Source organism: Citrus sinensis, chromosome 8, assembly GCF_022201045.2.
Source record: "Citrus sinensis cultivar Valencia sweet orange chromosome 8, DVS_A1.0, whole genome shotgun sequence".
NCBI classification, from domain to species: Eukaryota; Viridiplantae; Streptophyta; class Magnoliopsida; order Sapindales; family Rutaceae; genus Citrus; species Citrus sinensis.
In genome coordinates this window covers 27,903,699-27,909,953 of record NC_068563.1, presented here as the reverse complement: position 1 = coordinate 27,909,953, position 6,255 = coordinate 27,903,699, and the positions used below count along the sequence as shown (strand labels likewise).

At 33.6% G+C, this 6,255-nt stretch overlaps 1 pseudogene; it reads left to right on the top strand.

Annotated features, from left to right (window-relative positions):
• Positions 1-1,219, top strand: LOC102608759 (ATP synthase subunit d, mitochondrial-like; annotated as a pseudogene).
• The last annotated feature ends 5,036 nt before the right edge of the window (positions 1,220-6,255 follow it).

Sequence of the window (6,255 nt, the reverse complement as noted above, 5' to 3'; positions counted from 1 at the left end):
AAATCTGAATCTTCAACAGTTCAACTCGGTGAAGCAGTAGAGATAGAGGAGTGACAGAAGAGGCGCGGAGCAAGGAAGAAAGTGGCTGGCGTGGCATTTAAGGCATCGAGAAGCATCAATTGGGATGGAATGGCGAAGATGCTTGTCTCCGACGAGGCTCGCAAGGAGTTCCCCACTCTCCGCCGCGCCTTTGACGAAGTCAACTCCACTCTTCAAACCAAATTCAGCTGGGTCTGTTTCTTAAAGATTACTCTTTTACGGATATATAATCTCAATCAGTTTGATATTTGCATCTTATAATTGTTTTTTAATTTTTTTAATTTTTGATTGATTGATTTAATTTAATTTTTTAATGATTAGTTTTTTAATATATGCAGGAACCCGAACCAATAGATTGAGAATATTACAGAAAGGGAATAGGCTCGCGCTTAGTTGATATGTACAAGGAAGCTTATGACAGTATGGTCTCATAACATTTCATTACCATTTGGTATCTATCAGCATTGATGATTTTGGTTTATGAATTAACATGCTTATTGCTTTTATTTTTATCTTTAATTTGATACTTCTTGTGGTTGGTTAATGGTTAATCATAAACTTTGGTGAGTTAGTGACTTCAGATTGAAACTGAGCCAGTTATAGTTTAACTCGCTTTGATTTGGCTCCTTTATTTTTTTTATGGATATGTCATAGTGTGAAGCGGTAGTTGAATAAAATTGAGAATACAGAAAGTATTGGGGGAAGCAATCTTGTCTTACATGACACATTAATAAACTCCATAAAAGAATGAGTGATGGGGAAGAAGGATGGTTGCTAATTCTTAATTTGATTTCAGTTATGAAGTCAACTTACTTGAACTTGATTGCATTCCTTGTTCTAATAGTACCCAACTTTATACTCTCTCGTCATATTCACTAGCAGTGTGCTAATTGAAAAACAGAGCCGTAATAGCTGAAAATGGGTGATCATTACTGAAAATCTGATAAATTTTCATGTTCATGAAAGTACTGGTTATTTTTAGAGGGTTTTAGTGTTTCAATATTGAGTGCATTCCTGGGTTCTGATATCTTGTTGGTAGCTTGCTTTGCATTGCCGTGTTTGAGCATCTTTTTGTTGCTTTTCAGGCATTAAGGTCCCCCAGTCTGTAGACAATGTTACTTCTCAGTACAAACCTACGTTTGATTCACTAGTGAGAACCAAAATTAGTTCTTGGTTTTAGTTATTTGCTATCTTCTTGTTATTTCTTCCTTGTGGTCTCTCCTTGGCACTTCTACAAGGCTAAATGGTTTTTCAATTACTTGCTGATATTCTCTGCTAATTTATTTGATAATGAGAGACACGTGTGCATGTCCTAATAGGTACTTGTATCGTTACAATTTTCAGAATAACAGCTTCTTTTGTACCTTTAGGCTGTATTAGGTAGTGTAGTGTCAGAGCTGCTCTGAAATGGAAGATTGAACTATGAAGTAGAAGTTTATAATGTTTGGTAAAGGGTAATTTTTAAAAACCTCCCCTGAGGTTTGGGCTTGTTGCAAGTAGATGGCGAGAATTGATTTATTTGTAAAAAACCCCCTACCGTCAGTTAAGTTTAACATTGACCGTTAGTTGACCGTGCAAAGACAATATTACCCTTAACAATAGTTTATAAACGAAAATAACTAAAAAAAAAACCAAAATTATTGGTGCAAAAAGCACAAACCCTATTTTTTGACAATTTTATCCTTGTCAATTCTAAAAATTTACAATATCATAGGTAAAGATTATGACTATTTCATTTTTAAATTTTTAATTTTATCTTTCTTGTAGGAATTTTAAGGAAATATCAATAATTTAAAGATGATTTTTTAATTTTTTAATTTTAATTTTTTATAAGAACTTTAAGAAAATATCAATAATTTAAAAAGTGTAAAATAGCTAATAATTTTAGTTTTTTTTTAGTTATTTTCGTTTATAAACTATTGTTAAGGGTAATATTGTCTTTGCACGGTCAACTAACGGTCAATGTTAAACTTAACTGACGGTAGGGGGTTTTTTACAAATAAATCAATTCTCGCCATCTACTTGCAACAAGCCCAAACCTCAGGGGAGGTTTTTAAAAATTGCCTGTTTGGTAAATATGACAAATAATAATTTTAATAAAAATAATAAAGATATTAAAATTTCTTTCATCAATAACTTATGGTAAAATCACATTAACTTCTTCTGAGTAATAGCTACGAGTGTTAAACAAGCACCTTAGAAGCTAGAATTATCAAACGGCTTAGCGCCTTAGCTTAAAGGACCCTCAGTATTAGTGCAAAAAAAAAAAAAAAAAAATTCTGCAAAAGAATGTTAGTTTGAAAATAAGAACTTTGTAACCTCTTTCTATAAGAGCTGAATGTCTTGAACTGTTAAAAATAATAGCAATAGTAGATGGAGACTTGAAATACGTATCAAATATGCTTTCTTTAAAGTTTTAATTGTCCCCTCTCGATAGAGATTGCATATGGGTTTACCGACAAGTCGCTTCCAAGATATGACAAGTCTTTGATGTGAATCTGCACCAAGCAAAAGTGAAGAATTCACTAAGAAAATATGAACACTTTATATTTAACAAATTTTTCTGGTGTTGTAAGAAATTGATAAGGACAAAATTTTTAAGGAATTAAATTAGTTTTTGACAGCCATCTCCCTTATTCTTATATAGAGTTTTAAACACTGATACATCACCAAATATTGTAAATTTTTCATAAGTGATTCGTCGTAACTTTTCACAATCAGATTTTTATTCTAATTTGACCAAAACCCACCATGATCTACAATTAGTGGAGTTGAAAGAGATCGCTGAAGTTCAAGAAATGAAAGTGAGATAAAATTACTTGTGTCGCTTCTTGTTTCTTCCCATTGTTTAATTCTTATATGGTTGCTTACTAAATTAACAGAAAAAGATCAGCACAATGACTACTGATGAATACTTTGAGAAGCATCCAGAGCTAAGGAAAGAAGTTTGATGATGAAATCCGGAATGATTATTGGGGATATTAATTCAGTCATGTGCATTCAGTTATCGGGAACATCTTCTTTCATGCAGACTCTCGAGTTCATCCCAACCATCATGCTGTTTTGGTGCATCATAAATAAGAATAAGCAAATTGTTTTACTCCAATTTGTTTGATTTGATTATCATGATATATTACATGATATTTGGACATTACTCCCCATAAAGAAAATCATCGTGATTGTGAAACAAACATTGATTCTTAGAGATTATGATTTGTTTCCATGGGGATTATTAGTGCTCTTCTCAGACTAGTGTTCTTTGGATGCTTGTTTGTTTAAGGGATTCATGTGCAATAAGATTTATGAAGAGTAATTGTGATAATATGCTCCTAGATCTTGATTGGAAGGCCGGCGGTGGAGGGACAAAGAAATGCGGAAAACTTCGTGTCTGAAAAAGGAAAGTGAAGACTGAATAAAACATCTAGGCAGCTGCAAGTTACCTCTATTGGCTTTGGCCCATGGGCTATGATTGATGAAGAGCCTGTATGGTATTGAATGATCATTAACTATGCTCTTGTCACTTTCATCACTAATCGGCAGCAACAGCAAGCAAGCAGACACTGGTCATTAAAGCAATTGCCGATCACAAAAAAAAAAAAAAGAAAAAAAAAAGAAAGAAAAGTACAGGAAATCGCCTTAGGCCGATTTGGGGATTTGCTTGAATGTTTTTTTTTTTCCATTGATATACTAATATATTACCGTAAGAGTTTTACTAATATTTACAATAAAAATCTCGAGATTTTCTTCAATAATTTTATTATGTCATAATTTAAAGTTTTACCCTCAATACTAAAGGAATATCTAATCTAACCCCAAGTGACGAGAAGACAAACATACTCTTAACTTTTATTGGAAGGGGAATGGAGTCCTAACAACTTAAGGTTCCTTGAGTGCATGGGTTGTGAAAGGGCTCGCGGGTTTGCTTAAATGTTTGAAAGTCCACGGTAAACGTATTTATTGGTTGCTGTGCTCATTCTTGTAGAGAGAGACTCTACTCTCTTGACCCATGGCCATGTGGCTTGAAGTCAACCATTAGGGGTGGGCGCGGTTCGGTTCGGTTCGAAATTAAGTAGAACCGATTTAAATCGGTTATTTTATAAAAAGAACTGAACTCAAACAGTTTTTTTCGAATCGGTTCGGTTCGGTTTGGTTTTTTCGGTTCTGGGCTTATTAGGCCTATTTTGAATTTTTAAATTTTTAGCCCATTGGGCCTCATGAATGTAATAATTTTTTTCAACAATTAATTTATCCTAATTTTATTACAAATATTAACAATAAATACAAAGTATTTAAAACACATTTTATCACTAATATCTTACTAACTATTAATAAGATACTCCCAAAATATGAAATATTAAAATTTCAAAATACATAACCAAACTCCAATACTTCATCTATATAAACATAATCATAATGTTATAAAGAGAAATAACACATGTTTGATTTGAATAAAATAAAAAAATAATTTGGTTTTTCGGTTCAGCTAAGTGAACCGAATATCGAACCGATATTTCGATTTTTTTTACAAACGGTATATTCGGTTTTTTTAAAAAATAAAAACCGAACCGAATGAAAAAAAACGTTCAGTTCGATTTTTTTAACACTACGATTTTTTTGCCCACCCCTATCAACCATGCAACTTTTAGTTGTGAATCTTCCTACCTCTAGCAAGAGCATCAATTATGTTGACTGACACCATTACAATCACCTGGACCGTTTCCGTGCCTAAAGCTAATTTTCCTGTGCACTCTCTCCCATGTAGTGTTTAAAAAATTATCTACGGAAATTTAAAAAAGTAGCATAAAATTAGTGTTGATTTAAAAAATTAGCCCATTTATTTATGTAACGTTGGTAGTTGAAATTGGGCATTACATATAGAATGTCTCAAAGTAATATGTGGCATTAATCAAATATTCGACATGTATATCTATTAATTGGTCATGATATGTCGCATTAATCAAATATTCGACATACATATCTATCAGTTGGGCACGAATTAAGTATTTAAATGTTGATTGCCCATCATTCACTCATGGATTGGACACTTAATATATTGATGGCTTGATGCTTGTTGATAATTGATAGCATGTCTAACGTGATAGATTTACTTGGCGATATTCATTAAAAAAGTGTACATGTTTTACTATTAACAGACAAATGGACTACTTTCATAAATTGGCAATAATGTGAGGCATTTCCATAACGTTTGAATAATCTGTGTAATAATATACTATTTAAGAATTAGGATGGAAATATTATTTTATTCATCTCTCGTGCGTGAATCATTTAATATGGTGCGCTGAGAACCAACATTTTGATTGATCAAAAGTACAAAGCACTGCCCCCGCAATCTGGTAGATCTCCTTATCTTTACTGTATCCAGTTACGTGGCATTCTCTCGTTTAAATTGATCTTCAAAATTTCAAAGAATAATTAAGCTGTTGGTGACTTACTTAAGAAGGAAAGAAAAAGTAAATAACGCTGTGGGTGATTGTTTCTTGTTCTTTATTGATTCATCAACGTGGCATGACAAGACCTCTGATTTTAAGGTCCATGAAAAACATCATGTTTTTTTTTCACTGCAAAAGCCTCACGACACTGTCAGCTCTTAGCTTCAAACTAGAAAATCTGGAGCAGTGAATTGGCAAAGCAGAAGCAGCAGCGGCAGGAGTATGTCGCTGACAGTTGACGCCAGACGCGCAGTTGACGTAATAGAATAATAACATTAGGCTCCCTATTTTCTATTTTTTCTCAAATAAAGACATAACTTATTCATCCATACGAAATAGGTCCCTAAAGTAAAAATCCTATCGAATGACTTCCAAAGCATTGGTTAAACTTTCATTACTTCAGTCCCAGACTCAATGGCAAGGAGTTTTCGGTCTTTCAATAGGGATTATTGGATTAAGGACATATTTGATATATTGATGCATTCATGTCCTCATCTGAGAAAAATAAAGATTTGAGGATCCGGATGTATTATTCTCACAGTCACTGAACTTTACCCAACACCAAAACAACCGCCATGGGCCACGGCAAAGCCAAGCTGTCTTTTCGGCTTTTGGCAGTCTTGATGATAATTCCACGTGGGGTAACATCAGCTGTCCGTCACATTCACCATCCCCACTCACTACCGGTTCCCACATCATCACTCCACCAACCTTTTATCTCGCATCATCACCACAAAAAAATCCTCTCCTTTTTCAATGGAAATTA